Source organism: Poecilia formosa, unplaced genomic scaffold, assembly GCF_000485575.1.
Source record: "Poecilia formosa unplaced genomic scaffold, Poecilia_formosa-5.1.2 Scaffold97, whole genome shotgun sequence".
NCBI classification, from domain to species: domain Eukaryota; kingdom Metazoa; phylum Chordata; class Actinopteri; order Cyprinodontiformes; family Poeciliidae; genus Poecilia; species Poecilia formosa.
The window spans coordinates 1,058,737-1,076,679 of NW_006800036.1; the positions used below are offsets into that span (position 1 = coordinate 1,058,737).

The following is a 17,943-nucleotide window of genomic DNA, read 5'->3' on the forward strand; positions in this document are numbered from 1 at the left end:
GCCCTTATGATTACTTTCAGTCTTTAAATAGATTTATTTACCGTCTTTTTGTATACTTCTATTTAGTGTGGATCAAATTATATATTTTATATATACTTAAATATTTTCACTATTCTTTATTTTACATTTTGTTCTCAGTTTCGATTTTTATTTATCTATTTTAGATGTAGAATTTCATTTAACATTTTAGTGTTAAGTTGGAATGCGTTTTTTATTTTTAAAATGTGTGTTATATTTCTCATCATCTAAGACTTCAAGAAAAAAGTATTATTTTTCATCCATCTTGCACAATTACGCCTCCTACTGGGTATATATTCATACATGCTATGAGCTTCTCTTGCTTAGGTGATTTTTTTTTAATGTGGCATGATTGAGGTTTTATTTAAATAATAACACACCCATGAAACATAATGCACACATTTCTTTTTAACCCTGTCATTATTTAATGTTAATGTAATCAGGAATATACACAATTTTAGTATATTATCCTCTTACTAATAGAATTAGTTAATGATGCAGCTATTTGATGCATTATTCCATATTATACATGAATTTTTGTTTGATGTAATTATAAATTTATGATAGACATTTCATATATAATCTGACTACTACATATATATATATACTACTACATATATTTTCAGTAACTGGATTCTGAAAAAGCACAAATGATTCATGCAGCTTAAAAACGTGAATAGGAAAAACAGGTTTCATTTTTGGTTGTCGCTTGCAGTTTACAACTCCGTCCGTTGCCACATATTCTAGCAGAAATACTTTCACATAATTCACACCTTGGCAAAGAGGTGACACCAAGTTCTGCACAGTCTTCTGCAGTTTTGAACAGATGATCTGCAGTTTTTTAAAAGTGGCTCTCTGCAATCCTCTTTTCAGATCTGCACTGAGCTCCTTAAACCTATCCACTGAATGATCCAGTGACTGCTGTCAAACATCCTCTTTTGTAACGGTGCACAGAAGCTGCACACAGTTAGATGTGATCTGTGCTGGGAGGTTAAGAGGCTTTGGCAAGTTAAAACACATTTAGGAACATCCTGTACTACTACAACAGTGATTACAAATATTTATTTTTTTTATATACTTTGTGCCCATATTAATAATTTACACTATGTTGCGATTTCAAAATGCATGGAATCACAATAGGATTTATAACCCTCTGATTTTTTTCATTTCCTTTCTTGATAGAACCATGACTTCCAATGTATTTAATGAGATTTTATGTGATGTACCAAGAAAAAGGCACTGTGCAAATGTGGGCGTAGAAAAATTATACATAGTGTTTCCATTTTTCATAAGCAACAATTAAAATTTCAGTTAAAATAAAAGTTGGATGTAGGTTTAAAGGTTTACCTTTTGTCCAATCTGTGTACTTCACTGATTGTGGGGAAACATTCTTATGGATTACTTCCATGTCCAAGAACTATTCAAAAACAATCTTTCAAACGTACACAATATTATAGAATTTTGAAGATACATATTCTAGTTAACATATTATTAAACAAAAAATAATTAATTAAAATGTAATTACATGAAATGAGAACAAAAACATCCTACACATTAGTACATATTACAATATTTAGCCGCCTTGTCAGCCAAAACAAAAATTACATTTCTGAACAAATAACATCAGCAGGCTTTAAGAAAGGTAAAAACTAAAGTGAAAAGCCAGTAAACACCGTTTCAGGGCAGGTGGTTTCAATTCTTTTATAGTGTCACTAGATGGCAATGTCTACTAAATCGACTTAATATGAAAGTAGTAATTTTCCTTCCCATACGCAAAATCTAAATATTGTGTCTAGTTAGCGATGTTAGAGGCAAAAATGAGTTTAAATATTATAAACATATTTCGAAACCTTCGTAGTGGTTTTATTTTCGTTTTATATGGGCTGTAAATATATATCCTATTTCCTTCAAGTTTAGTGCAGTATTTCCGAAGAGTCAGTGAAGGCATCACGCTTATCACATGGCAGGTGTCATTGGTTGAGGGAAGCTCGCGCAGCGGCGGAGCGAGCGTCAACTGCTCATACAGGTCGGACCAGCTTGTGACATCTGGGCGTGAGAGGACCATGCGTGCCCGAGCTGAGGAGTTTGCCTTGTTTTAGAGCCTGGCTCCACCGAACGTATTTGAAGGAGGACAGAAGCTCACGGACTCGGATATAGTAAGTTATATATGACTCCAAGAACGTAGTGTATTTACTGTAGAGGTTTCTGTTTACTTTGGACTTTTTGGGGGTGCTGGGATATGGTTAAAAAAAAAACAACAAAAAAAAACCACACAGACAGGAGGAGTTTACAGTTCTGCCTTTGGGGACTGAGATGTTATATCCCCAAATAATTACTTTTATTGTATTTTAAAAAATAAAAACAACTTCAGCCTTTGTTGTGGGACCTTATGTGTGTTTGTGGCGCCCAGTGGAGCCTCCATATTTCACAATCGTAAAATAGAAATTATCATTTGCATCAGCCTTGTTGTGGATATTCTCCGGACAGGAATTGTTGTGCAAGATTTTATAGTCACATGACGCATTTCATTTAGGTTTGGCAGCAAATTTAACTTCTAGACATGCTCCAGGAAAGCTAACATTGTGCTTTGTTAGAGTCTCCCTGTTGTTTTTGTTTCTCCACACTGGCTCAGTCTTGTTCTGTAAGCTTTAGGGCTGTTAGCCATGCTGTGTTAATGCAGATCATCAATTTCTGACATCATGCGTTGAAAGAAATGGGGGGGAGGAATAGATTGTTGCTGATATGCTAATCACAGAAAATCAAGGCTGATATGTGGCTCCCCTCCGCCGTAGCATCTGCTGCATCTAACTCTGGAGATACTAAACACACACTTACACACGCACGCACACAAACACGCAAACTCATGCAGGCATGAACACATACATCAGAGAGGGCCAACTTGAGAGAACTGAAGGAGCCTCCTGACTGTGAATACAGCCGGCCGGTGCCTCTTTCTGGTGCAAATCTCATTTAAAAAGAGAGTTGAAAGGCATCATTGCTGCTGACGACAGTGAATTGATTAAGGCTGCTCTGGCTGGCACTTGGGTGGCATTAGCACTCAGAAATGAGAGGAAATAAAAGCTGGAGCCTGGGTGAAGAGGCAATTGATGGGGGTCAGGGGGCCCAAAACAATAAAAGTAAAGTATTGTTGCAACAGTCATCGAACTGTTTACTCAGACAGAAGTACTAACCAAGCTGACTGTGCAAGTAGTAGGTTTTAGGACGGTGCCATACATATGCATGCACCGTGCATGGATCCAGCAGATGATGGCACTCATCCCTGTGATCAAAGCGGGATGTGTAATTCTAAGAGCTTTCGTTTTCCTCTGCAGCCATACAGAATCAGATGGTCCTTGTCGTCTTAACTGCTGCTCCTCACACCACAACTGTGGTTTCAGCAGATATAATTCACTGCTGCTCCATGACAGCCAGGGATGAAGCAGAAGAGAGGGAGATGATAAGAAGAGAGATGTTTGGGAGATTAAGGCAATGAGAGAGGAAAGGGAGCAAAGTGTGGGGTGGGGAGGGCGACAGGAAAACCATTTCAGGTTACAGAATACAAAACATAATCCTTTCTTTTCTTAGCCCATAGAGGAAAAGATGAGAACATAAAAAATGAAATAAGTTTAGTTTGTTAGAGGGTCTGTTTGGTTTGCTGTCAGGTGAAGAAAGGATATTAGAAAACAGTGGCAGGGAGTAGCAGAGCTATGCTGCAGGGTTCCTAGAAGCCTGGAAATGAAGTTATAGTCTTTTTCAGCTCAGGAAAAGTATGGGAAAATAGATTTTTAGACTCTATTTCCTATTCCATCGTCTCAAAACTGTTTCCATCCATCGTTTTAAAAAAAGAATAGTATGGGAGAAATTATGATGTCTATGGCGCAGGACACCTGTTGCCATACCTCACTGCCAGCCTTTTTTCCTCTTGTAAACTCACAAGTGTACAGGAGAGCATTTTCTTCACTCATGATTTATGAACTGGCAGAGAAAACTCAAAGATAGTTCATCTTTGCTGGTTTATAACAGAAATGTTTTGTTAAAGAGGCTACCATACTTAACTGAAGAGAAAGCTTCAGAGGTTGTTCTGGTTTCTTTTGTAACCTCATGGATGAGCCTTTGGTTCTCTTTTGAAGTAATTTAGGTACTCTTGGGAATGCTCATCACTGTTCCATGTTTTCTTCTTTTGTTTATAATGGCCACCCAGTCTCACAGGCCAAAGAATAGCATTTTGAGGCAGTGATCTCAAACTCCAGTTCTCAGGGGTCGATGTCCTGCGAATTTTAGATGCCTCTGTGCTTCAGCACACCTGGCTCCAATATTAGCTCATTAGCAGAGCTCTGGAGAGTTTGACCGCATGCTAGTGAGACAGTTTAGCCATCCATTTCAAGTGTGAAGGACAAAGGACGCATCCAAAAGTTGGAGCTTTCTCGTCTTCTCTGGGTGCATGTACATTTCTGAAGCATTAGGACACCCATTATGCACAAATTTATGTCCTAAAAATGGGTGTGTGAGCATCTCTGTAGACAAATCTCACGGTTGGAGTTGTCAGAAACAATCTCAAACCAACCAGCTGAAAGGCGGAGGAGGAAGGAGGTGAGGACGGGGAGAGGCATGAAAACGATTAAAGCGAATGAGTGTCACGGAGAGCTCAGGAGAGTGGAAAACACGGGTGCATGATTCGGGAAATGAGGGGGAGAGATAAATGCAGGATTATTAGTGACAGATAGGAGGTCAGAATACGTGTTCAGTTACATATTGTATTGGGTAACATAAAAGAAAGGTTTGGGTTTTTGAAAATGATCAAGAATTGTGAAATCTTAAATTACTCGACTCTAATTCATAAAGATGTTGCTAAAATATTTAAAACAGCGCAAGAAATTGGTTCATCTGAAGTGTATGTTCAAATTAGTTAGTTCTTATAAAAATGAAAATATTTTAGAAATGAAAGTGAAAGGTAGAGGTGTGTCAATTAATCAGCTAGAGATCAGAATCAGACAATTTTTCCTCTGCAGTTGGATCAAAATCTACAGAATCTGATTATTATTTTCATAACAACAATCCACCATTTTTAATCTAATATCATGTTAGCCAACAACGTGTATTTTTAAGCACTTTTTGAGCTTTATAAAATAGGGTTAGAGGGCTGTACTTTGGTGCAGATTACCAGTAAATTCCTTTATTTTATGTTTTGTTCAAAACTTCTGCCTCTATCAAAGAACCATCAGCACATTTTTTTTTTCAGTTTTATTTGCTATTATCTTCATAAAATAACAAAAAATAATAGGAAGACCAGACCTCAAACAAAACCAAAAATTGATCTTGGATTCTAAAAGTTCAACCCACAACTTCTGTTACATCGCTTGTGTATGCAAAGATGTAACTGTAATGGGTCTGAAATATATTTTATAATACATTTAATTTTTAAGAGGAATTGCGAATGCCGGAGTTCTTGATTTTATTTATTTTTTCGCAATCTGTGGCTGGTCAGTTTTATGAGATTGTAGTCGCTTTGGTTTCTTGAAATACAAACGCTGTAAAATATTCTAGCAAATTCTTCAAATTTGGATTTGATGGGAGAAATTGCTTTTTCATACGATTGCGTATGATGATATATATATTTTAAATATCCTACTTTTAAAATCAACAGAGATGGTTAAAATGTAAAGCAGAAAAGATCCAATGAATCTTAAAAGCTTGACATGAACCCTGAAGGTCTAGGGCAACACCAAAAGTACTAAATCCTAACCATGGCTATGTTCTGCATATAATTCTGTCTGAATTTTCCATTTTTGTCATGTAGTTGCAGTGGAAGTGAAGGGTCAAGAAAAAAGGTTTCAGTATTGGAAATGTGTTTAGCTTCAGCAATGATGCTAAACATAGAGGAAGTCGACCTGAGATTTGACAATAAAGAGAGAAGAAGAATTGCAATTTCCAACTCCCAGTCAAATTGGTTGGTATAGAAAAAAACACTACTTTCCTCACTTGTTTTCCACTGTTGTGTTAAAGCATAGTACACCAAGAGCTCCAGCAGGGCTCTTATCTAAGGGAAAGCAATCAAGTTTTATATGGTTTCATTAGGTTAATTGTTCTCATGTTGCATTTATAATGAGACTGCCTCTGATTCTTGTGCAATGTGTTTTTAAATTTGCTAGAAAATTGCGATGGTACTGACTTAACAGCTGCTCACATCTCATACGTTAATCAAAATCAAACTTGCACTGTTTTTTGACTACTGACTAATTCTGTTTTGAGTTTCCTTTCATGAAAAAAGTTTGTATCTTTGCTTTCGTGTTGAGAGGAGATAGTCCTAATTCAACCGGAAGTATAACCAGCATCTATAATCACTCAAAGAAACCTAATATAATAATTCATGTAACTTTAAAATGAAACTAAAATTAAAAGTCATATTGGAAATTTTAATTGCTAATTGTATCCAAACAGATGGAGTTCAGTAATGGGTGGTTCTCCAATAAAACTAATCTTGGTGCTAAATCAGTTTATTGTGATTATATGTGCTGGCACAGAAATTGTAGTTAATTGGTTCCTTACCAATTTTATTTTTTATCTTCATAGTTTTACTTCAACAGTGAATTAAAAATGAAGGTGCTGCACTTTTAGCTCTTTGGGTCTGCTCACTGAATATATTAAATTATGGAATATTGACCTTTTTTGTTTCTTTTTTTTTTTTCTTCTGTGCCTCCATGATAAAAAACACTGGTCCCACTTTAGCCCTTCTAGTCAATTTTTTCCTAAACCACCACTGGAGTTCAACCTTATAAAAGCTGAAGTTTATTGCATTTGTTTAGCTTCTTCACCTGAAGCACTTTAAAAGACAAACGCGCACATCCTGTGCTTTCTGTGACTGTAACTTTACCTTGTAATGTAATCTGTCGCTGTTCTTGTCCGGTTTGTTAGCAGCTTGTGACTTTCTGTAACTCTAGTCTGCTGTAGCCAGGACACTGGCCTCTGAAGTGAGTCACTTCACTGGCTGCTTGTGTTGTTTCACTCAGTGGAAATCCTTCCTTTGTAGCTGGAAGAAAGGTAGTCAGGATGGGTGCTCACTGCTCACTCAGGGATGGTTGTCAGAGTGGGCCATTTGACACAGCTGCCAGACGACAAACAGTTCCTGATCTCAGCCAGCTGGCTTTGTTATATGCTTCAACTTAACATATTGTGGCTATTTACCACAATTTACACTTTTATATGGAACCACATACGTTTTTGTAATTAGATTTTCTCAGTTATATAGTCAGGAAAAAACCTCATGGATTAAATTCTGCTTGAGTGGCAATGTTTTAAATGACTAACACAAAGGTAGAAGACTAAAGCAAAATATGTATAAATAACAACTGGATTTAGTAAACCCTTTAAAACGCGTTTACCACTACGGTGCACTGATTACAGTTTTCTGGACGATCACTGATGAGCAATCTTTAAGAAGCTTGACCTGCCGACTCCGATTTTGGCTGATACATGAACAATTTTGTTTTGTCTGAAATGTTGCTAAATATAGCAAGAAAGTTGCTGAGTCTGCAACAGTGGGGTGACCATTTTTAACTGCAAATGTGCAGACATGACCTGGTGGACAAGTCTATCAGTCAAATCTCTGTCAAAAGAAAGCAGAAAAAGACAGTGGTTGATTTTAAGACCTTTCCTGAGGTAGAAAGGATTGGCTTCACATGCAAGTATCAGCCAATCACAAATCTCCCAAAATTAAGAAAATCTGCACTGGTAAGTCAACTGGCCAATAAATCAGCTGGCCGATAAATTGGTGCACCCTAATTGCTACACATAATAAAGTTACCATAATCACCATTCTGTTCTCTGTAGTGTTACACTGGGAGCATGATAAGCATTAATATTTGATGTTTATATAAATAATGTATTTATTTTTAGCTTGTTGGTTTCCCAGTTTGTCTTTCTTGTTTATAATCTGGTTTTATTGAAAAAGAACACAATCGTATAAAAATAATTTATCAGGCAACAAAAATGCAAATCTGTCATCAAAATCACACTTTTACTAGTAAAAATCTTAATCGCAGATTTCAACAATGAAATTAGTTCTGATTACTTAAAATGTAATTTCTACTTGTAATGATGAAATCTGCAAGTACAATGTATAACATATGTTCTAATATATTTTAGAACATCTCAGAATCCATAATTTGTCCTTGGAAGAATTAAACTCTATTAAATGTAAATTTTCACTTGAAAGAAGTAAGGTAAGGTAATTTTATATAGCACATTTGCAGCAACAAGGCAAATCAAAGTGCATCTGTTTGGTTTAAAAATCCTCCCTGGCTACAAATGATCAAACTGGTTTACAATAGTTGAGTTCTGACTGTCTCTGCTCATACAGTTCAAGGAAACTCTGCCTAATCTATATGTTTCAATGGCATCTTCTTAAAGGGAATTTAACCTGTGGGAAAGACGCAACGGAAATTTTTTTGTGGTTTCCAAACCGTAACTTTATAAACACGTGCTACATCGTCACTCTGTAACCAAACAATGCTTGGTGACACACTTGTGTGAGTGTTTTTCTTGTCCGACACTTGGTGTCTACCTGTAGCTGCATGTTACAAACAGCGCTGGTCTTTTAGAAATCCATGTTTAGTCATACAAATTAAAAGGGGAAAAAGGGAACTGTTTTTTCACTAAGCAATGCGCAAAAACTTTATTTAAATGTAAAATCTGAACAAAACCATTGTACAGATCCTGAAGTCGCTGTTTTGCTCTATTTAACACAGAGCAAAAGCAGCACAGTTCATTGATGAATCGGTTATAGTTATACCATCACGCTTCACTGATTTATTATGTGCTGCTAAAGCAGAGCATCATTCTTAAGCCTTACTACTTAAATGTCCTGATAACATTTATGCTTTTGTTTGCTTATTTTGATTGCCTTAAAAGGCATGTGTACTAGCTTGTCCCATCATCTTTGTTGATGTCTAAGATGCAGCACAGAGTCAGTCCATGGTCTCTCTGTGCAGTTCTTTACAAACTCTGTTGGCTTTTGGCCTCTACGATTGTTAGCTAATTGCTGATTGGTTCGTTTCAGCTGTCACATGGGACTGTGTGCGTCTTTAGTGTGTTTGTATTAAGTGGTGTTGACATGCTGTTTTTACAGTGCTGGCTTGCTGACACTGGTGTTTGAAGTCTTTGAGCATCACACTGGTTTCTGCCCCTGGGGCCACGTCAGTCCTTCAAACCACACTGGGAATAAATATAGGTTTGTTATATGTTGGAAAAGCCATATTTTGGAAGCTGTACTTCCAGGTGTTTTCTAAATGAATTGTTTTTGTGGCTCAGCAGTGAGAAAAGAGAAAGAAACAAGATATATATATATATAAACTTTCTTCATGTTATAATGCAGGTAAAAATCATACCTCAAAATAGCTTATTTGAAAAAAAGTAACAAAAATATGTTTTTTTTCCCCCTGTATTTTCATGTATAACCTTGTATATTGAAGCTATATGCAAGACATGAGTATTTGTGTGATTATGTCTTTGTCTTCTCTCAGGTCAAAAAGTTTGACTTGTGCGTCTGCTTCATGCGTCTCATGATCTTCAAATTGTGTTTTTTGGAAGCAGTTTCTGAATTAGAGCTGAACAAACATACTCTATTATTTGTAGCACTGGAAGGCTTTGTTTTCATTGCATTTAGATTAATGCCAGACATTAGGAATGCACAGAGAGGCAACAGTAATAAGATTTGTTTTTCTTTGAACATGGTTCTAAGAATGCTTTTAAAGACTTTGCTCTACTTTATGACTTGGCTGTTGCAAAAAATGATTTGAGTCTGTTGAAGCTGCTCAATATTTGTTTTGCATGACTTCTTGTCCCTATATGATGCATGAGCATTCATAAGTCATGTCAGAACTTTGAACTTTGTTTTCAAGCCAGACTTTATTGTAATCTTTCAAAGCCGTATTAATTCACAGATCTCCAGGCTTTCTAAAGTTTTTCCAAAGTTTTTTTTTTGAAAAATCTTGACTGATTTTGATTTAGTTCATAGGACAAGACATTTGCTTTATTATTTAAACGTCTGCTGCACTTCAGTTTTGCTAGCATTCAAAAGGTTTGAAAAACATATGTTGGTTCACAGGAGTGTCAGGAGCAGCAAACATAATTTCAGTTTTGAGTAAATCCTTTCACAGACTTTGTATGTTGTCTGAAATATCTGGACAAGTGTAGAAAATGATTTTGAGAGTCTGAAAAAAGTAGAAATAATGCTCAGCGTTCTGACTCACTCGTCTTCCTTAGTGGCACTAATTGTTACTTTTTAGCAAAGACAATAAGAGGAACCTCTCCTCCTATCTAATAATTGAATGAATTATGTTTCTAAATAGAAGTATCTCACCAAATGGACTGCATTGTATTGATGCTAGGATATGAAAAGCAATACATTTACATTTAAAATACAAAATTTTAACTTCTCACAGCTGCTCAACAAGTGAACTTGTGTCTTCCACCTTCACATTACCGTATCAGTGTGAATCGCTTAATCTTAACATCCCTACTTGCAAAGCCAGTAGGATTTCCCCTTATGTTGCTTTATAGCGTTTTGTTTGGAATGGTATCTGTTTGTAATACTTATCAAAGTGTGAACTTCATGTGTAGTGAAAGAGATGTAACTTTAGAAGAAAAAAAAGTGAAAGTTGGACTCGGTCGCTGTTAAATAAGGACATTTTCAGTCTTTACTAAAAGGCAGAAGGAGCATCTTCCTCTTAAATGTCAGTAGTCCTGTCGCATTGATGCTAATTGCCAAAGAATCTGGTGTTTCTTGTTGGCTTGGCGAGGCTCAGCGTGCACACACAGTTGTATTTACTCTGTGTGACAGCAGGGCCTCGGGGGCTTAGGTCCGGCCTCTAGCTGGTGACACTAATCCAAACAGGCTAAGCCAAATGAGGAGGAACAGTAAACTAACACACACAACGCTCATCTGTCTGTCTGTGTGTTAGTGCGTGCCGTGTTCTCCTTTGTCTTTTCCTGTGTTAACGTTTAACCAACCCTGTCAAACGTAGAGGGTCAGACTGATTTTGGCTTTTCCTGTTCCCACTGACTAATACATCGGACTACTGATGGGGAACCTGAAGTTAAAACTTAATGTTCTTCACTTCAGTGAAAACTGTGATGACTTTAGTGAGATTCCAGGCTGAACCTGTTGAGTCTTTATTTTTTATTCTGAGTCTAAAAGGCAGATATTTGTTGGGTTCTCGGCTATAGCCTCACATTCTTACATAACTGTAAACCCTTTTTAAATGAATATATGATTTGCATATGGTGTGCATGCGTAACCAAATGTCTTGTCCTGAGTCGGTGCGTTCTGGAATAATGTTCCCAGCCTTCTCCTCTTGTTAGGCAAATTAGAGTACAAACTGTAGAAAAAAAAACATATTTCTCGTAACGCATCCAAGCTGTACACTGCTCTTTCACTTTATATTACGCTTACATGAACAGTGAATTCATTTTTTTTAAATGCATAATATTTATTACTAATTCAATTAATTTAATATTTCATAAACATTGGGTATAGAATCATAATTGGACTAAAGTTATCGACTTAATCAGTTTTACAGGTTCCTGGAGGCAAAAATTTAAATTTGAATTAATATGTGAACTGAACAGAGTTTGTGAATGCATAGTTTTCTCAGAATAGAGGAAACTATGCAGAAACTCACATGGACAAAATTAGGGAACTTCTATTAAAGAAATTCTGTCTCATTAGAATCAGACTCTTTTTAGACATTGAATTTATAATACTTGATTTTATCCCATTCAGTTTTAAATATATATGATTTATTTTTCATGCATTGGTGTCATATGATCAAATGTATGTAATTTGATTGGCTAAAAGCTGCTCGACTTGATCCTAGTGCTGATTGCTTTGGCTTGGGTCACCAGAAGGCAAAAATGTGCTGTGTATCAAATTTGCAGAAGTAAATTTTAACTGGCAGATTTAAACTGAAAAATGATTGCGCACGATTAAAAAAAAAATCTTTTTATAAATTCAATATAGAAAAAAAAATCTGATTCTAATGACACTAAATTTCTTCCGTAGATTTCTCCTGTCTGACATGGAGTTTATGCACAAGTGTGCAGCTGAAAATGTATTGAATCTGTACTTTTATTATTCCCAAGGTCGCTGTCTTCTGCCGCCTTCCTGACTCCTTTGGGTCACTGAAGTTCACTGCTGCTTTGCATTGTTTTAAATTGTTGAGTACAGTTTTCCTCAGAAGGCATAAATCAAATTTTGCCCAGTTATAAGAAGCATAAAGCCACTAAGGTCTAGACGAATCCATTACCCTTTTACATTAGCAGACAGATTTTTTGCTCCCTTGCATATCTCTTTGTGCCAGCTTTCCATGCTGGCTATCCTAAACTTCTGCAGATTGATGGAGAGTTTGCCCAAGTGGGAATTGTGGGTAAAAACGGTCAAATAAGTGGATATTGTTCCCCTTTGGACTGGACTGATGTCTGATTACCCAAAGATGCAATAATTTGTTGTATGTTCTGTGCCTACTTTTCATTTGGCCAATCTTGCTGTATTAAAAAATGTCTTTTATTGGTCTTCTGTAACATTAAAATTTTCTGAGAAACTGAGTTTTTCACCAGCTGTAAGATATAATCATCATTAATTACTTTGCTTTTACTTGTACGTAACCAAACCCATTCAGTTCAGTCACATCCTTCTTCAGTACTGGAGCAATTCTGCAGCATTGATGCAGACAAGTCAGTGAGCCTGTCCCCCTTGAAAAGTGAAATTGTAATCTTATCTATTTCCTCCTCAAATTATAACTCGTAGCTCAGACATGAAACACCCGCTCTGAAAGCACATTTGTGGTTCAACATTAAGACAGAAGAGCTCAGAGACTGTTCTGATTTCCAGGACCGGAGCATCTGTGATGTTTGCTCTGATCCCCACAAGCTTTTAGACACAATAACTGCTTATATCAAGTGCTGTGAAGGCTCTTATGACAACAAGGGCAGTTTGGGGGGGGACTATTGTTTTGACTGCTTAGTATGTTTTGCTTCTATTGTTAGTGTGAACCACGATTTGTACAAGAACTCCTTCATTTTCCAGACCATACAAGCCATACAGAATGACTGCATCAGGAAAGTTTTATATACATCAGGTGTTCTCCCTTTAATTCTACTTTACACATACTTATCACTGCTGCACTGCCTTTTGACATTTAGAAATGTAGGATCTGCATGTTAATATATTGATATGTCAAAAATGCATCCCTTGTAATTGAATCTAAATATTGCAGTGGCTAAAAGAAATATTGCTTTTTCTTCTCTTTGCTTTCCCTTTTACCAGTCAGAGTGCTCATGATGGACAGGTTGCATCATATTACAAAAGAAAATGGGTCATTTCTGGGTAGTCTAGATGCACTTAGGTCTTTTTTGTATGAATTTCTCAGTTTTCCAGTAAAAAAAAAACTTGCATTATTGTTGAGCGATTTGCTTTAATAATCACCCCAAAATAATTTTCATTAATGCAGTTCTCAATTCTCTGCTAGTGCCGCTGTGTCTTTGAGACAATCTGTACTGAATTGGCTGTCAAAACAACTTCACAATAAGTGCCATCAAGAGAATTTTCTCAAGAACCTAGATTTATCTGAGGATAGGAGCTAAATTTTACCAGTGAAGCATTTCCAGCTGTTTCACTTGGCGATCAACAACTTTTAACGCAAAAAGCGATTTTTGGCCTTACTAGTAAATAAATTTCTCTGTAGCCCAAGCTTATTGTATAATTATCAGATTTGCTTTTCTATCTGGAGGTTTTAAAACAATGAAAATATAAGTTTTACAATAAGCAGCTGCTTCTACAAAGCTCTCAGCTCCGGCTGTTAAAATGCTAGACTGCTCTTAGGTCCTAGCACTTATATCATATAAAATGCATTTTATAAACCTATTTTGTGTTTGTTTACTTAAATGCAAGAGCTAATTGAAACGACGTGTTTTATGTTCTAGTTTCATGAAAATCTTACGATTAAAGCAGTGTAAACATGTTAATTTTATTGAATGTCCCCAAATTGGAGCATAATTGGGGGGGCAATGGATGATTGACCAAAAAAAAAGGTGTTTCTTATTCCAATAGTCTAATTTTGTTGCAGTTTCTATGCAGATATTGAACCAGACCAGAACCACATGGAGAAACCGCTGCAAGTCCATCTGTGTTAAGATGTATGTAAAAAAAAAACAAAACAAAAAAAAAAAACTGTTAAGTTCGACATCATTTTTGGTCGAAACCGTAAGAGCCAATGTAGAGGCAAAAGGAGCCACAGGTTGCAGTTAAAAGGAAAGTTAGCAAGGAAAAAAGTGTTGCTTAACAACAAACAAAGCATTAGCAATAAGAAAACACAAGGCTCAAGGTGGCACTAAATTAAGGACCATAACAAAAGATTCCTTTAAGGGAGCCAATCCAAGGACCACAAAGTTATACTGTGCAGCATCTCCGCAATGCATGTGCTATCAATTTATCCAGCGTTTTAGAGAATTCTTAAAATTTTCATCTTTAAGTTTAATCCACTTTTGTCAGTAAATAAACAAATGAAAGCCTCCGACCAAACCTTTTTTATTTTTAAAAGTTGAAAATAATGTTAGTCTGTTTACATTGCTTCCTGTTGCCCTCATGGTGATCACTGACTGGAAGTCATGGGTTGTTTTGCGTGATGGTTCATTACCCTCGCTCTGAAGGCAAAATAGATTACAGCCTTAATAGCAGACGTCAAGTGGACTGACTGGAGTTTAACACAGAACACTGACAAAGGAAAGAATGAGATAATATGAACATGAAACACGTTTCACTGAGGGCGCTAAGCAGAGAGAAAGCAAAGCGAAGGCAAGTCAGATGCACTTTAATGAGACTAAAAAGGACAAAAGAGAGCTAGTAGCTCAGCAGACAGCTTTGCAGTGCTGTGAGGCACATTAAACTTATATTCTTGCCCCCCACAGCAGTGCATCAGTCACGGTTCACATATCACAGCCTACCCACTGTGATATACGCAGAAAGATAATTTAGCTAGTTTGCAAGCTCAAAAACTCAGCTCTGAAATTATCCTCCTATATCTTCTCTATGTCCTGCTTTTCCGCATTTGACACTGGTTTTGTCGTACTGTTGCCTGCTCTACATTAGTTTTACATGTTTATGTTTTTGTTTTGAAAATTGAAATACAGGAGCTAACGGATATTTGTTTCTTACTGGGTTTTTTTAATAAACATTTTACAATATTGCATTGTATGAAGGAGAAACGGCATGTTGTTCAGGAGTTTGCAAAACTCATTTTACGTATTTTTCAAATTAGATTAACTTAACTTTTTGTTAATTACGTCAAATACAATAGCTATTTACTTTCTGGAGAGTAATTACAAGTGGACAATTGGGGTTGAGTGTTAGACTCTTGTTTTTATTTTTTTATGATTTTCAGTTTGCAAGGTAACTGTGGTCTTGTACAAAGAATAGATATCTTGCAAGCGTAAAATTGTAAGTCCTATTCCAGCCTTTTCATGTCTCATGCTTATGGGCAAAGCACTTAACCTCAAGTTGCTTACAAATCTGTACATCGGTGTGTGAATGTCCGTCCGTCCGTCCGTCCATTTTCTTTACACCCTTGTCCCTTGATGGGGTCGGGAGGTGTGTGAATGTTTGTTGGTGAATTCGACTTGATGAATTCACAAGTGTAAAGTGTAATGGGCTTTTACAGGTCTGTATGACTAGAAAAGCACTATACGAATTCAGTCTTTTCACCATTTACCAATTTGGAAATCTTTTTAACACATTCCTTTTAAAGTTAGTTTCATATTGCACAATGGAGTTTTGTGCTTGTTAAGGTAGAACAAAATTATCAAACACAACACACTTGAGTACATCAATCTGGACATTATAGTGTTTTCTTTTTTGTTATGAGAAAATGTTTTCAGCCTAGAAATGTGAGACTATATTTTACTTTGCTTGTGTAGGATAATTAATAGTGATTCCAATCATCATGCACTGAAAAGGTTCACATTAGACCTCACGGTGTTTATTGTACCTGTAAATATATTTTAAAAGAGAAAATGCATCCATCAGGTGGAGTTAAAAACAATCCACTGAGATTTAATTTACCATGTTCATATTTTAGCTTATGTTCTTTCAAGGTTAGTTGTGGCAGAGTACTTGATTTCATATGTTGTTCAAGTTTATGTCCACCAATGTTCTATATCTGGACTACCACGAGCCCCGGAGGTGAAAAGAGGAAGCGCTGGATTTATCTCTTTGTTTTCTGCTCTTTCACTGAAGGCCAGTAAATGGAACAGATCTCTTGATATGACCGCATTCAGACACCTTGCAGATGTTTGATGTTATCACATAGCATCTTTATGAATAATAATACCGATTAGATGTGCTGTGTTGTTTGTTGAGTACTTATATGTGCACTAGACTCCTGAACTAATAGATGCTTGTATTCATGCTCTAGGCATGCAGGGTACTGGTGTTGATTTCTGACAACATATGTGCTTGCCCTGCAGGTTCAGGGATTAGTGGCTCTTTGGCTAGCAGCTTATCTCACTTAAAGCAGCGTAGAGGGGGCGTCAGGTGTTTGCACAGGGTGTCTGAGTGTTTGCGTGTGTGAGGAAGCTTCTGAACAGAGTTGCTGATTTGTCGTGCATTGTTGTCATGAACTGCACTGTCAGTATGAAAACATGTTTGACTTGCTTTCTTGGGTGGTTGTTACAGAAAGAGTTGCAAATCCTGTTGGTTTCAAAATGACAATGAAACATTTTACGTCTACTGGAACAGGAACCTCGGGGCTGTTTAACTTCTGAAGTACTGGAAGCTGCGTGTAGCGCTACTGTAAACCGTAGAACACGTTTCGGATGTAGCACTGTGGTGGATGTTGATGTAAGTTTGTCATGTAAGAAAACTAGTTTTTCAGGTGGGTAATATTTATGGAAAAAAGATTACATCGTCATTGTTGGCTCATTTCCTTAGAAGTAGTTGTTTTTGCTTGCTTTCTTTTTCTTTCAAATTCTAAAAAAACATAAACATCCCACCAAAAGAGATAATGTCATATATATATATATATATATATATATATATTAGACAATCCTGACAGTGAATAATGCATCCAAGAGCACAAGACAACACTAAATGCCTGCAGACTTCTCACAGTCATGCTTTATGCTGTGCAGTTTTTGAGACACCGGTTGGGTTTGTTGCTCTTTGCAGTTTGTCCTGTCAGCTCTGTGCTGGAACAGGACTGTAAATCCTGCATCATCAGCACCCTCCTGCTTATGCAGTCTCACAAGAAAACTAATTTTCTGACTTCCTCACATACAGGCACATGCTGCAGAAACAAAGGCAACATTGTTGTGTTGATGGTCAACTGTTTTCACAGAGCTGTTAAACAGAGTCATTCTGTAATAACGTCTGAATGGAGCTGTCATTTTCGGTTTCAACAGGCCTGATGGTATGGAGGCATTTATTATAATAAATGATTGAATTACGAGGCTTGTCTTAAATGCATACGCTTGTCTGTGCAGCTAATGTTTGTGTGTTTGACTGACAAATCTTGACTGTAGCACAATATTGTAATTCTATAAAGTGTGTTTTATTTGGAGCATCATCCATCGTAATGGAGTGAAAGTTGCTGGTAATTCAGATGAACATTAGTCCGCTATGTAGGGGGTTTATTCTCTCAAGGCATCCACAGATTACATCACCGCCCTTCCCCTCGATTTGCACGTAGTTGCCTATTTGTTAGTAAGTTGGCTTGACAGCATGACAGAGGGATGAGCGCCTTGAAGGAGTGATGACTGAAAAGGCATGAGTGGCAGGCAGTGAGGGGATGGCAGAAAAGAGGATGGGAAGGGTGCAGAGCAAGAAAAAAAAACAGTGTGGCAGAAGTTAGAGGGGAAACCAAATGCAGCGATAACAGG

The 17,943-nt window shown here is 36.8% G+C and overlaps 1 protein-coding gene across 14 annotated transcripts in view; it reads left to right on the forward strand.

The window, feature by feature from the left end:
- Window positions 1-1,985: 1,985 nt before the first annotated feature.
- ppfibp2b (PPFIA binding protein 2b) overlaps window positions 1,986-17,943 on the forward strand; it is a 67,225-nt gene continuing 51,267 nt past the window's right edge. For 6 of the 14 annotated variants that reach the window (XM_016674527.1, XM_016674532.1, XM_016674530.1 and 3 more), the window contains exon 1: window positions 1,986-2,174. The gene's annotated coding sequence lies outside the window, so the exon portion shown is untranslated. The remainder of the gene's footprint in view (window positions 2,175-17,943) is intronic. The other 8 variants (XM_016674533.1, XM_016674534.1, XM_016674535.1 and 5 more) reach the window with 3 other exon arrangements.